At 36.9% G+C, this 15958-nt stretch overlaps 1 protein-coding gene across 3 annotated transcripts in view; it reads right to left on the reverse strand.

The window, feature by feature from the left end:
• SOX5 (SRY-box transcription factor 5) overlaps positions 1-15958 on the reverse strand; it is a 349622-nt gene that overhangs the window by 132333 nt on the left and 201331 nt on the right. The gene's annotated exons all lie outside the window — the stretch shown is intronic.

A 15958-nucleotide genomic window follows, 5' to 3' on the forward strand; every position in this document is an offset into this window, starting at 1 on the left:
CTGCTGAACGTATTAGAGTGAATCAAAGAGAAGAAGTTTTGATACTCCATGCTTCCCATCCTCCCACCCTTATGATATAAGAAAAAAATGATTCAATTCTATAGCCTGCTAGAACCCTGGATGTGAGGCTATGTCTTAGGACTACTTTAGAGAGGAGAATCAGAATACTGAATACTTTAACTGGAAGGTGTTATCAAGTTCACTTTCTAACCTGGTGAATAATCTCCCTACATGATGATATCCTTTACAGTGATGAAGCATCAATACTTCACACTACAAGTCTTTTCTTACTGCATTAATACAATGATTAAAAACGTATCCCTTAGGGCTTCCCTGGTGGCGCAGTGGTTGAGAGTCCGCCTGCCGATGCAGGGGACACGGGTTCGTGCCCCGGTCCGGGAGGATCCCACATGCCGCGGAGTGGCTGGGCCCGTGAGCCATGGCCGCTGAGCCTGAGCGTCCAGAGCCTGTGCTCCGCAACGGGAGAGGCCACAACAGTGAGAGGCCCGCGTACCGCAAAAAAAAAAACGTAACCCTTAGGTTGAACTAAAATCTCCTTCTGTAAAACCCACCTGTTAGGACTAATTCTACCTTCTAAAACAAAATTAAACTGGTACCATTTTATACATGAACAGCTCTTCATCACCTGAAGATAATTCTCATGTTCATGCGTAATACTACGTGTTTTTTTTTAAGTTCTTGAATAAAAGAGCTGAAAGAAAGCTTAGAGAGTAATAAGGACTTTCCCCATTCTTTATAGAAGAGGTAACTGAGGCCGAAAGAAAACTGACTTGCCTGTGGCCATGGAATGGGGGAGTCAAAACTATGTCTATGATCTAGTCCCTTGGATCTTCTTAATTCATCTATCCTGTCTGAGGCAACTGAACCACTCGTCAAGCCACACGGCCTCTCTTTTAGTTGCCATCTTTAGAATACACCTTAAGTTTCTGGTGTCACTCTCAGGATGTAGGGTTCATATCAGTATATAAATAATCTAATACAACGGAATCACTATTTTCTTTTAATTGAACAGTAATTTCTAGAAATATAAACTAATGCAGTCATTTCTGCAGCTATGTCACATTGTTACTAATGCGGAGGTTGTCATTTACTAAAATACCTAGGATTTTTTTCCAAATATTTAAGCAAGATTTCTCTGGTGGACATGGTTATTGGTTAGTGTTTGTCAGAGAACATACGAATGAGAATTTAGGATCATGCTAAAGATCACATCTGACACTTTATTCTCCTTTACTAGTTTTTCCTCACATTAAGTCAGTTATTTGGAAAATAAACAAATAAATATTTCATGAACACGTACTGTGTATAAGAAAATGAGCTAGGTAGTAGAGACATAATAGTAAACAAAACAAACAAGATCCTATGCCCATGGAGCTTACATTACAGTGGGGATAATGGTTACAAGTAAAACAAACACATGTACAAACAAACAAACAAAAAATTCATTCAGTCGCTAACCTTAACAGCAACTCTGAAATATCTCCAGACTTGTTTTCCCTTTCTCTCACTGGCATTGCACATTCTTAGACACATGATTCTGATAATTCTCATAATTTCTCACTTTAAAGGTCCACCTTCACTTTCTCCACCATTTCATCTTTCATAGTAAACCTCTGAGGTATTTCTGAGAGTTTGGTGTGTGTGTGTGTGTGTGTGTGTGTGTGTGTGTGTGTGTGTGTGTGTGTGTGTGCGCGCGCGCGCGCGCGCGCCTGTTGAGGGGGTGGAGGACGGGATGAGAGAGAGAGAGAAGGAGGAAGGGTGAGGGGAGAGAAAGAGAGACAGAGAGAGAGCCAGCCAGCCAGCCAGGCAAACAGAGAAACAAGCACTGTAAGAATGAGGAATCTGTTTTCAGAAATGACTCCAAATTGCAAAATATTTCTTTCAGCCAAAAGGATTTTAAACCTATCACTGCCACCAGAGTGAAGCTAAAAGTGAACAACACAACCAGGAAAACAGAAAGAGAATGTTTTAAGGTTAGAACTGAAGGTTAAAAAGCTTATATCACTACAGCCCACATTTTCTGAACATACTGGAGAAAAGATAAACTTTACGTAGACACCAATGGAAAACAGTTGACTGAAGTCTCAAAAATTAGAAAGTGCATATCAAGTAAGTATGTAGGAAAAAGTGGCCTGAAAGAAGAGGGAGATGTTTGAAGGCAAAACAGCATGGGCGTTAGTTCTGTGTAAGAAGAGGACGCTGACCAGAATAACAAGCAAACCAAGAAACAACAAACTAGCCACGCCGGTTAAGGGTTCTCACTAGCTACTATGTATCCTTTACATTTCATCGTAAGTTATCATATTTTATATAGTACATCTCCTCCTTTCTAAGACACCATTGGTTATACAATGTGTAAGACGGTTATAAATTTACTCCGAGCACTTCAGAGGGAAGAAGAAAGGAATTTCAAATGAAACACATACAAGGGTTGTAAGAGTCACATCCAAACTTCAGAGACCTTAAAATTTGGGAAAAATAACTTCTACAACTGCAGAAACAATAGCTTCTTATTTCAGTGCAGTAGTTCTTAAACTTCAAGCTATATTTTGGAATCACCTGGCAAGCTCTGAAAAACTCTCAATGCCCAGACTGTTTCCTAGACAACAGGGGCGAATTAAACCTGAATCAACAGGGGTGAGACCCGGCCGTCAGCAATTTTTAACGTTCCCCTGATGATTCCAATGTGCATCCAGGTTTGAGAAGAGCTGTCTTAAAGAATGCTGAAGCCACTGTCAACAAATCTTGTCTTCTTCATATTTTGCCTTGAGTTACAAAGGACTTTCAGGTGTATAAGTAGTTGAAGGGAGACTCTGCCTATTACAGGTCTGGGGCTCACAAGACATTAAACTATATTCCTCATAGAGTTCCTTCGAAATGAGTCTTGTATCTGTATTTCACCTGCTCCTCTTCTGAAAAGCTTTTGATGGCTGCTTTTACTTAGAGAATAATGACCAAATCCCTTCACATGGTATTCAGGATTCTTCACAATTTGCTCCTAGTTGATCTTTCCAGGTATTTCTGCTGCCCTCCTTCAGATATTCTGTACTTCTGCCTCAATGGGTCATGAAGGGTTCCTTGCATACTAGGTGTTTTTCCACACTTGAACAGGCTCAAAAGTATCTTCTCCTCTGCTTTGAGTAATTTCTCTTTTTTTTTTCTTCTTGGCGAAATTCTACTTATTTTTCAAAGGCTTCTGAGACCCACATAATGTCTTGGCCTGTGAAGCACTTCTTTCTTATGGTGCCAATTTTCAGGCAGAAAGAACTGTTACTTCTTTAACCTCATAAAGCTAACACAATATTACTGTACTGAATAATAGTTACTTGTATAAGTTGAGCCTCCCTTATGACCTATGAACTTATTTAGGAAAGAGGCTGTAACTTATTTATTATTGTAACCCTAGAGCTTACAGCAGCAGCTGAAATTATTATATGAATTGATAATTCATAAATAAAGAAGAACAATGTATTATATAGTCCTGTCTTTGTAATTACTTCTTCGTGGCCCACCTCCAAATGTCCACAAAAGGCCTGTGGAAAACGAAGTTCTTTAACGACCAGGAAGGAATTCAATTTCACCGGAGAAAAATGGCAGCATGAAATACCAGCTGCTTTGTGCTCCTATTCTTAATGTATAGATACAAGGTCATATACATCATGATAAATCCACGTTTCTTAGAATTATGCATGCATGAAGAAATAGAAAAGTAATACAGAAATACTGGACGTTTATTACATACTTCTGTAATGGACAGATATGCCTGCCTATCATGTTCTAATAACATGATGTTTTAATTATAAAAGCTTTGCTTTTACAGTACTCTATCATTATATTTTCTTTTTCAAATATTTCCTGGCTTTATTTACATTTATTTTTCCACGATAATTTTAGGATATGGAATTTCTCTTTGAATTCATTAACCTAATGGCTTGATGGCTAATAACAGGTTACATCTTTTAATTTATGCAAATCTTCTTTTGCTTCATATACTTATTGTAGTTTTCTTGGTAATTTTATTTGTAAGGTTTTTTAAAAAAACTTTTCTTGCTGTCGTAAAGTTAATGTGTTCTTGTTATATTGTTTAACTGGTTGTTGCATGTACATATCTACTATCTACTTGTGTGTGACAGCTTTCACCCAGGTAATTCATTCATACTCTAATAATTTATAATAAATTTTCAGGTAAAAAATTTAGTATTTTAAGAATAAATTGCAATAAATTCTGGGGCTTTAAAAAGTCTGTGTATTTTATTATGATTATTAAAAAACATTTTGCTTTAGTTATTTAAAAAAAATTTTTTTTAAATTTATTTTTGGCTGCATTAGGTCTTCGTTGCTGCACGCAGGTTTTCTTTAGTTGCGTTGAGCAGGGACTACTCTTCGTTGCAGTGCATGGGCTTCTTATTGCGGTGGCTTCTCTTGTTGCGGAGCACAGGCTCTAGGTGCATAGGCTTCAGTAGTTGTGGCACATGGGCTCAGTAGTTGTGGCACACGGGCTTAGTTACTCCTCGGCATGTGGGATCTTCACGGACCAGGGCTTGAACCCATGTCCCCTGCATTGGCAGGCGGATTCTTAACCACTGCGCCACCAGGGAAGCCCCTGCTTTGGTACTGTAACTTGTTTTAGTGTCTGAATTTTCCAAGATCCACAAAGGTAGAATAACACTTTTAAGGCTGAGAGAGCCTAGAGATTATCTGGCATAACACAATCATTGTGCTGATAAAGAAATGAGACTTAGCTTGGCCATATAAATTGTTCAAGATCCCACATTTAGGTAAGAGCAAAGTTAACACTGAAACTACATCTCCTAACAATCTAGTACTCTCTTCCAACACTTGGGAAAAATTGGGGGTGGGGAGCACGAGGAATTACAAGGGAGAGGAAGAACTAAAATGAAAAATAAGCCTAATTTCAGAGTCCCAATGATGTGTTTATTTTAGAATAGCATAGGAAAAATTACAGAGCATTGTAGTAATATTCAGAATAAAGAAAACAGTAAAATATATACAAAATGTGTGGTTAATTCATCTATGCAACTAAAAACACATTTCAAAAACAGTTGATCCTCATTATTTGCAGATTCTGTATTTGCCAATTTGCCTACTCAATAAGATTTCCTTGTATCCTTCCCAAATTTACTTGTACTAGAGCTTTTGTGGTCACTCACAGACCTGTGCAAAGTAGCAAGAAATTCTGGTGATTTTTGCCGTTTAAAATGCACATAGAATCAATAATAAATATTAATAAGGTGTCTTTAAACAGAAACACACATAAAACAAGGCTATGTATTGATCAGTTGATGAAAATAGTGTGACCAAAGGCTCTCAGGAACCTAACTTTGTGTTTCCTCCAGGAGCAAAATCGTTCGGTATTTGATAATTCAGTGTTCATGGCAACTTTATAGGACATAACTAGCACAAATGATGAGCACCAACTGTATTACTGCGGTATCTTAAGTAATTTTTAATTCCTTGATGCTGAAAATTAGCCCACCTTTGGGAGAAAAGGACGTATATCACATCAAAACAGTATAATGGTTCCTGGATAAATTCTAAAACAAATTTGTTATAATGTTAGTATTTCATTCTCGTATTTGCCAGTTATGACTATTTCCAAATCCTATTCACTGTTAACTTCACTTATTTTCTTTTACTTAATGGATGAATTCCCTTAAAGCTCCTAATTAAGGTTTAAAATGTGTGACATTTATAATTAAGTTTCAACAGAATACTTTTGTCACAAAATTTTGGTCTTTTTAATGGGGGCATGTTATTCACAAGTTTGAATAACTCACAACAAATTTAAGGTGCTACTTCCTATATTTTTTAAACTTTAAGATAGAATATTATGTTTTAACACTTTTTATAATTCTACCACATAGACAGTGCATGTAATCTTGCCCTCTAAAATTTTATGAATCCAACACAATCACATTATCACACTTGTAAAAGAACAAGTAAATACTTATCAATTATTCATAGTTAAATATTTTATATTTTATGTAAATATTCTATTCAAAACCCTTCAGTGGTTCCCTGAAACTATTTAATATATCAAGTAGATATTTAAGATTATTAATTTAGCTTCCAGTCCCATGGGTCTGTTTATTATTCATTCAATCAACAGTTTTACTAACTAGAAATGTATACTTTTTTTGGTAACCAGGAATACAAAGATGAATTCACATACAATGCCTGCTCTCCAGGAGCTCTAAGTCTGGTCGGACAAATGGATAGATAATTAGAATACACTGCCATTAGTTCAACAATAGACACTTGTATGGGATAGTACGGAAGCACAAACGAGAGACTCCTAACACAGCCAGAAGAAGTCAAGGCGGGCCTCATAGAGATAGGTCCAGCAGGTGTAGGGTCTGAATGGATAAGTAGGAGTTAGCCAGGCAAAGAGGTGGGAGTGTGAAAAAAGAATTCCAAGCAGATGGGAGAAAAAATGAGCAAATTATCAGGGACAAGAAAAAATATCATGTGAGGGGGAAACCACCAAGCAGTGTAGAACAGCAAAAAATGTAAGCGAGAACCAGTGTTAGAAAGTCTGCCTGAATCAGTCTGTGTTTCACTGTAAGAAACTTGAGATTCCCCCTGTAGGCTCTGGGGACCATTTAAGTAGGTTAGGTGGTATACTCTGGTGGGCATAGGGAGAAAAGATTTGAGAGGCAAAGCGTGGAGACTAGGTACATGTTGATGATGGGGGAGGCTATAAATGTGTGGGTATATGAGAAATCTCTGGACCTAAAAAAAAAAAAGAAACTATATATGTAAGAAAAGAAGAGGACAGAGTCACGATAACTTTCAGGTGTCTAGTTTATATAACTATTTACACTGGTATGAAACAACAACAAAGAAACATACAGGGGTAGTGATAGATTTCATGGAAGGATATGAATATGGTTCTGAACACATGTGTTTGAGGTACCTAAATAATGTTCCATTGGAGATACCTTACTAGCAGACTGATACTGCAGTCTGAAGCTAGTGAAGGGATTTTTAGAGGCTATGGTTTGGGGGATCACTTGTTGATGAGAGTGAACTAAATAATCTAAAGAGGGTTTGAAGGATAAAGAGAAGACAGCTTAAAATCATCTGGGTGGCAACAATAATTCAACAAAGGGCAGAGGAAGAGGAGTCTTAAGAGCAGAGAGGTAAGATAAGAATAAAGAAAATCTCGAGTACAGTATCACAAAAACCAATGGAACATCAAGGTTGAGGTAGTGCCTAATAGTGAAAAGTGTAGCAGAAAGAGTATTTTAGAGACAAAAATAGTATCTTCTGGAATAGTTTATTAGAAGATGGTGATGAATCTAACAACAACAAATCCACTAGAATGGATATTCTGAAAGGTTGAGCATATTCCAAAAGGTTGAGCACTGAATGACAGGCAAGAAAAAGGGGATGGAAAATATAGAAGATTCTTCAGAGAAGGCTGGGTGAGGCACTAGGAGAGGCACTTGATGGCAGCTGCGCAGGGATGCACAGATTTTATTTAAGTGGTAGAGCTTTAGGTAGCAGCACATTTACTGGCTGGAAGGAGCAAATGGAAATTGAGAATTTGAAATGTAGGAAAGAGCAATTAACTTGTGGACCAAAATTGCAGAGGAGGCTGAAAGGCAAGGCGGAGGTGTAGGGATTCGCTTCGACTGGGAATGACATCTCATTCTCTGGGACCTGACGAATGAAGCTATACAAGTGGCTATAAGCCGATAATGTTCTACCGGTAAGGAAATGAGAAGGTAAGGAAAATCAGTTCCGACAGAAGAAATTTTCTCACTGTTGAAGGCAAAATCATATGCTGAAAATAAGAGATGCTGGGATTGAGTAAGGGAGTTCAGCAAAGGTACGTAAGTTTTGGATGGTTACCGTGAGAAATGAAAAAGAAAGTAACCACAGACGATTAAAAGGGGTGATGGAAAAGTCTAAGGCCTGAGAAGAGACCACATGAATTATGACGCTGTCAGTCTTCCCTTTTCTGTGATTTTTCTGAGTTTCTGGTCCCAGGTTGGAGAAAGTCAGGGAATTAGGGGGGCTTCAGCAAGCATAGGTTATGAGGAAATCAAAGTTGCTTTTCAACGACAATGGGCTTTAGACTTTACCCCAGGAAGAGAGGCCTGGAAGGCATTACTTGACTGGGAAAAATACAGGAATCAGAACACTAGAGGGACTACTCCATGATACCAAGGAGCAGTTTGTGTGGCAGCTCAAAAAACAGGAAGTTATGGTAGAACACCTGTTTAAACTACATACACAAATGTTAAAATGAAAGGCAGCCATATGATTTAAGTCGGCACAATTACAAATAAAATGTAAAATCTGAAACTTTTCAAATGTTCCTCAAGAATTTAGTCCGATGAGTACCATAGTATTCAAGCACACATGGTACTTAGGGATCAATTCACCTCCGACTGAAATTCAGCCACCTTTGGTGGGAAGCATAGCAGCTGTTTAGAAGCACACAGCGACACTATACAGCAGTTTTTGAGAAAATGGAAAAATATAATATTCCAAATGAGATTACAAGAGGGGTTTAGGTAGGCAGGATATAATTACCCAAACTGGAGTAACCAGGATAACAAAGCTGACTTTCCACCATTAGCAAGAAGAGGCATGGGATCGTCAATGACCACTAATAGTCTGTGTTTTCTCATTTCACATAATAGAAAGTCGATTTGTAAGCTTATCCTACCCAATGCAATGGTATTTAAAAAATGAAAAAAAAAACAAAAAACAAAAAACCCTACACTAAAATTTAGAATAAAGGAGCCAATTTATCTTCCAATTAATCTACTTGGAAGACTAAAGACAATCTCATTGAGTGATACAGAAACATAAAAACACTGCTCAAATTGCAATCCTTGCCTCTCACTTGCCAACAGTCACACTGAAGTTGTATCACCTCTAATTTCATTTGATTCAAGACAAAGACAAAGTAGTCATATTCTTTTAGAACAAAAATGAACAGCCATGTGGATTTTTTACATAGTAGTCTTCTTCGGCAAAAAGCCACAGAACTTTTTTTAAAAATCGTTTCCAAGGATGAAAATGACTTTGCCAAGCAAAGTGGCTTCAAAACAGGCCTCAAAAATACTAATAGAAAGACAGATGGTTCTACTAAGAGCTTGGCTGCCAAAAAAAAAAAAAAAAAAAAAAAAAAAAAGAGGGAGAGTCACACTGAAGTTGTATCACCTCTAATTTCATTTGATTCAAGACAAAGACAAAGTAGTCATATTCTTTTAGAACAAAAATGAACAGCCATGTGGATTTTTTACATAGTAGTCTTCTTCGGCAAAAAGCCACAGAACTTTTTTTAAAAATCGTTTCCAAGGATGAAAATGACTTTGCCAAGCAAAGTGGCTTCAAAACAGGCCTCAAAAATACTAATAGAAAGACAGATGGTTCTACTAAGAGCTTGGCTGCCAAAAAAAAAAAAAAAGTAGAAAAAAAAAAGAGTGATGCTATTGAAGCTGACTGCAAAGTTATCTGATGACTACAAATACTTTTGTCCCAATGCAAGTGCTAACTGCCTCTAGGGCTGATACAGCCAAAATACTGACTTCCCCACATCCGATCCCCCTATATCCCCACCCCTCCTAAATAAAACCTGTCAGTGCCAAGCCCTACAAAACAGCACAAGCATGCACTTGATTCTGACTGACTGCTCTGCAGAAGCAAAATATTGCATTGAAGAACTCCTATTTAGAAACAGACCCACAAGGAAAATTGCTTTTCTTTTCAAAACTGCCTGTCACATTTTCTTTTTCTAATTCCCCTTTTCCTCCTCCTCCCTGTCACCAAAAGGCCCCTGGGCCCTATGAGTTTAGAGGATACAAACTCAATTTGTATAAAGAAGGCAAGAAGCAGCACCACAGAGAGGTGGGGATAGTTTGCAAGGATAGAGAAATAATCCAGTCAAGACACAGTGCAATTTTCTTTGCAAACTACTACTACAATAATACCTCCACTTTATTTCCTTCAGGGCAACTGTCATTTCTCTTTAACCAGATTGCTACTAGATATAATAGAAACTGAAATATTACGTGGTCACTGACTCTTCCTTTCAATGGCTCATTTCACTATTACATTTTTACTTTTGCATGACGTGTTTAGTGTTGGCACTGTTACTATGATACAACCACTTTCAAATGATGTAGGATTAAGACCTCTGTCACTTGAAGGCGATGAAATTTCATTCTTAGTACTATGCAGGTTTGACTTACATATTCTTCCTGTCTAATAGTAGCCTTTATTTTCAAAACTTAAGCATTTATCTTATAAAGGACCATTTTAATGTATATTAAACTCATGCAAACCAAAATGATGACACTTACTGTAAATATAATACATGCTTAAAGTATATTTGCTGACTTCAAGAAAAAGAATCTCTGTTTTGAAAGTTGCTAATCAAGAAACTTAAGGGTGGCAAAAATACAGTGGTAATTAAGAAAGCTATTGCAAAAGACTATGGTAAAAACAGGGCTATTTTATTTGCCAAGGACAATTTTGAGCTGAATAAAAGAATTTTAAAAAGGCAATGATTAAAATATCTCAAATGATGCATTATTTAGGATTAGGTTATCATCTGTTTCGTAAAGGTCATGTTTTACATAGCTTGTAGCTGTTACTTGATAAAACAAAAGTCTTTCTTTATAATGCAACTGTTTCCTCAAATGTGCGTGACTATTTGTATTACTTAGCATGGTTTTTGACAATAAAACAGGCTGGTTCCTATGAGTATGCATGGTTCTCTGTCCACATGGACAGAATCAAGCTTTGCAAATACCAATACAATCTTATTTTATGTCATGTATTGCTATGTCAATTGTCATTTACACACAGATGAAAGACAACATAAAATATAATGGTCAACGTGAAATATAATTTTTTTTCAATTATATTTCTCAGGAGCCCATGATTAGAAAACAATAAAATTCACTATTTATTGATTTCTGATTTTTGCTCAATGGCCTATAATAGATTATTAGTGATTTTTTTTCACATGTAATACAAATCTCAGTTCAACATAAGTTCTTTAAATATTATGCCTCAAAAATTACCACTTTGTGGAGAAGACTGAATTAGTAGTGACTGCTAATGGGTACAGGGTTTCTTTTTAGAGTGATGAAAATGTTCTGGAATTAGGTAGTGATGATGGTTACAAAACACTATGAGTATACTAAAACCCACTGAATTGTACACTTTAAAAAAGGTGAACTGTATGGTATGTGAACTATATCTCAACTTAAAAAAAATAACCAAAGCAAAAAATAAAGACCACCTTAAAAAATGTATCACTTCACTACTGCCAGAAGCAAAACTGAATGTGCTTTGAAATACTCCCGTCTTATATTAGAATAATGTTTGCATTTGTATAAAGCACTTGTACATGCGTTAGTTCATTTCTACTTTATCCAGCCTCTTGGAGATAAGCAGGTCGGGTGTTGTCATTTCCAATTTCAATTAATGAGCAAAAGCTGATAGAAAAACAAGTAATTTGGAAATTTACACATTATCACATAGGTAGCCAAGACAATAAGTCTAGCAGTTAAGTTCTTTGACTCTTCTTAACAAATTATAAAACAAAGATATAATAAACTTTCTGAAATAAAAATACTGGTTTACATAATGAATACAGAAACATTGTGACAAAATTAATTCCCGTATATTTTATCAGCGTAAAAATGGGTTACATTTAAGTTATCTTTAAAAGATAAAATTCTATTATGATTTAAAAGATTTTTATAGCAAGAGTGGCACTTTGACTTTGATTTACATCTTTATACTATATTTTATTTTGCTTTATGTTTTCTGAACAAAAGTTTTTCAAATTTTCAATGTGTATATATATATTACTTTAATTATCTGAAAATTGTTCAGAAAAACAGAGATGCAGTAGAACATCATATGCCCAGCATATAACAGAAGAGTAATCAACACAGAAATTCCTATCCTGTATTCACTGCTTGATAGACCCTGTCCTACAGATCTTAAATTGTAAGTCTTTGTTGCCTATTATGGTAGAAAAATTCTTTGAAATTTGACTAAAGAAGGATTGAAAATAAAATGTAAATTTCCACTCTGATGTTCATAAAAAGTACATAATATTAACATTTAATTCGGAGTTTCCTGAAATCATTAACCACCACTGACCTTTATTAGTTTATTTCTTACTGAAATATCCTACACCAGGGGTTCCCAACCCCAGGGCCACAGACTGGTACCGGTCTGCGGACTGTTAGGAACCAGGCCGCGCAGCAGAGGTGAGTGGCAGGCGAGTGAGCGAAGCTCCATCTGCCGCTCCCCATCGCTCGCATTACCGCCTGAACCACGCCTCCCTCCCTCCCCCACCCTGGTCCATGGAAAAATTGTCTTCCACGAAACTGGTCACTGGTGCCAAAAAGGTTAGGGACTGCTGTCCTACACCACTAGTATTTATTCTATGCAATGAGCACTGGATTATGAAATCTTTTAACATTTTCTATGCCTTGCCTATGTTAGTTTACACTTCCTCACTAGGCTTATGATTCTTTCCACAAGAGACCTTTTATTCTTTGACCTGTTCTCAAATTGGAGACTAGGAGGCATAGCTGAAAAGTTCACCTGACTTAGACTCAAGAACTACTTTTTCCTCAAAACACAGCTCATGTGTCACTGCCTCTATGAAGACTAACCAAACTCTCCAAGCAAAATACATTCATTCATTTACTGAGGGCCCACTTTGTGCTACGTACTGTTACAGGCTCTAGGAGTATTGTAATAAATCAGACAGACAAGTACTATGGAAAAATTAAAGCAAGGGCAGAGGAAAAGGAATGCTGGGATGGAGGTTACAAGTTTAAATATGGAATCAGTGACGCAGTGACATAAATAAAGACCTGGAAGAAGTGAGACAATAAACATCTCAGTTGTCTGGGGGAAAAGTGTTCCAAGAGAATGGAAGAGAAGATGCTAAAAACCTAAGGTAAGAGTACACATGCTGTATTCAAAAAACAATGTTTCCTTCTGCTGTCTGTACTCTGTGGGACTATCCCATTAGGTTGAAATTATTCATGTCTGTCTCCATGGCTAAGCTGCATTTAAGGGTAAGGTACAGCTCACTCATATCGGTATCTACAATACCCAGCTTAATGCCTAGCACATCACGGATGCTCAGTATAAGTCAATGGAAGTGATTATTTAAGAAGCTATTCACATGAGGGTCCCCTTTTCTCCACATCCTCTCCAGCATTTATTGTTGGTGGGATGTAAATTGATACAACCACTATGGAGAACAGTACGGAGATTCCTTAAAAAACTAAAAATAAAACTACTATATGATCCACAATCCCACTCCTGGGCATATACCCAGAGACAACCATAATTCAAAAAAGAGACATGCACCCCAGTGTTCCTTGCAGCACTGTTTACAACAGCTAGGACATGAAAGCAACCTAAATGTCCATCAACAGAGGAATGGATAAAGAAGATGTGGTACATATATACAATGGAATATTACTCAGCCATAAAAAGGAACAAAATTGGGTCATTTGTGTAGAGACATGGGTGGACCTAGAGACTGTCATACAGAGTGAAGTAAGTCAGAAAGAGAAAAATAAATATCATGTGTTAATGCATATATGTGGAATCTGAAAAAACTGGTATAGATGCTCTTATTTACAAAGCAGAAATAGTGACACAGACGTAGAGAACAAATGTATGGATACCAAGGGGGAAGGGAGTGGGTGGGATGAGTTGGGAGATTGGGATTGACATATATACACTATTGATGCTATGTATAAAATAGGTAACTAATGAGAACCTACTGTATAGCACAGGGAACTCTACTCAGCGATCTAAGTAGAGACCTAAATGAGAAGGAAATCCAAAAAAGAGGGGATATATGTATATGTATAGCTGAAACACTTTGCTGTACAGTATAAACTAACACAATATTGTAAAGCAACTATACTCCAATAAAAAAAGAAGCTATTCGTTATTAGAAAAGTCTACTTGTGTTTTAGCTTTAGTTTCTTCTTATAATAGTAACTAGTTTATTAAAACATTCCTTTTACACAATGGATCTTGGGCTGTATTTCACTTTCATTCAGGATTCAAGATTTTTTTCTCTAAGTAATAACCCAAAACATGGCAAATCACTGATGCCATCGTTTACCACCCAATCCATCATCTTCCTCAGATCCTAGGTTTAGTGGCAATAATGTCAACAGTTAGGTTTTGGGTTACTTCATTATTCCTTAGGAGATCAGAAAAGTAAGAACTCTGATGCATCTTTACTGAAACAAACCAAAAACTGCAGTTAGGTGTTGTTCATGATAAAATTGCCAATGCACACATAAAAAAGATTAGGAGGGCTTCCCTGGTGGCGCAGTGCTTGAGAGTCCGCCTGCCGATGCAGGAGACGCGGGTTCGTGCCCCGTTTCGGGAGGATCCCACATGCCGCGGAGCGGCTGGGCCCGTGAGCCATGGCCGCTGAGCCTGCGCGTCCGGAGCCTGTGCTCCGCAAATGGGAGAGGCCACAACAGTGAGAGGCCCGCATAACGCAAGGAAAAAAAAAAAAAAAAAAGATTAGGAAATAATTTCAAATATGAGACATCATATGCATTAAATACACTTGAACTTTTTGCTACCTCAGTTATCAGCAATATTTAAAGCAATGTGACTTAAAGGTATGGAAACACATAAAGAATAGTGAGCTTAATTTGTAGATATAACCTTGTATATGCTAAAAACAAAAACAAAACCAAAAACACTAAAAGAGAACCCCAAACCAAAAACCTCTTCACTAAAAATTCAAGTAAATAGCAAACAGCTGCATCCTCAAAATCTATACATTTATTCTTATTTTGTTTAAGAAAATAAATGTGATTATACTGCTTACATTTCTTTTGTTCAAACTTTTCCCAGTGTGTAATTTCAATTTTTTAGCTAGCAGGTGCTAGACTGGTGTGAATGGCTAGTGTATGGGGGCTTGTTTGTTTGTATCATGCAAAGAGTATACTGAGCCAGTAATGAACAATGTTATATATGCGGGGGAAAAAGGCTTTAAAGAAATGTTCCTGCAAACAAAAACAAAAATAACATTTCGCACATCTCCCCCAAATGCAACCATTGTAGGGGCAAGTTAGCGTCTAGTTCCTTTCCTTAGGATGTGAAAAATCCATGCTCTTTGAGTAATAATGGAAGTTGCCTCGCAGTCGCTGTTGGAACTTACTACTCAGATGCCTAGGACACTCTAGCAATAAGCCACTCACTAGAACATTTGTCACTGAAAATAAAACATGTGTGAAATTACCAGAAAGGGCATGGTAGATGTTTCTTAAGCTGAAAATGTGAAATATTTTTGTAACTGGACAATCCATTGAACACAGAGCCATTTATATAATCAAAAGTTTTAAAGTCTTGTCAAGAAGGATTATTACATAATATACCATTGTAAATAACTTCAAAAATAGTAAATTTTGTATTACTGCAAAAATCTATGTAAGTGTGGCTGATTTTAATACTCGGCAAATTTACTTGATACCTTCCAGAAAAAAAGCACTGTAACTTGCCATAATAACATCATTTATATAAAGATGAATGATGCAATACCATGGGTGTTTTGCTAAATCTATAGATTGATTTCTTTTTTTTTACACAGCAGGTTCATATTAGTTATATATTTTATACATATTGGTGTATATATGTCAATCCCAATCTCTCAATTCATCCCACCACCCTCCCCTGCCACTTCCCCCACCTTGGTGTCCATACATTTGTTCTCTTACATCTGTATCTCTGCTTCTGCCTTGCAAACCGGTTCATCTGTACCATTTTTCTAGATTCCACATATATGCATTAATATATGATATTTGTTTTTCTCTTTCTGACTTACTTCACTCTGTATAACAGTCTCTAGGTCCATCCACGTCTCTACAAATGATCC

Source organism: Lipotes vexillifer, unplaced genomic scaffold (assembly GCF_000442215.2).
Source record: "Lipotes vexillifer unplaced genomic scaffold, Lipotes_vexillifer_v1.1 scaffold477, whole genome shotgun sequence".
In the NCBI taxonomy this organism is placed as follows: domain Eukaryota; kingdom Metazoa; phylum Chordata; class Mammalia; order Artiodactyla; family Lipotidae; genus Lipotes; species Lipotes vexillifer.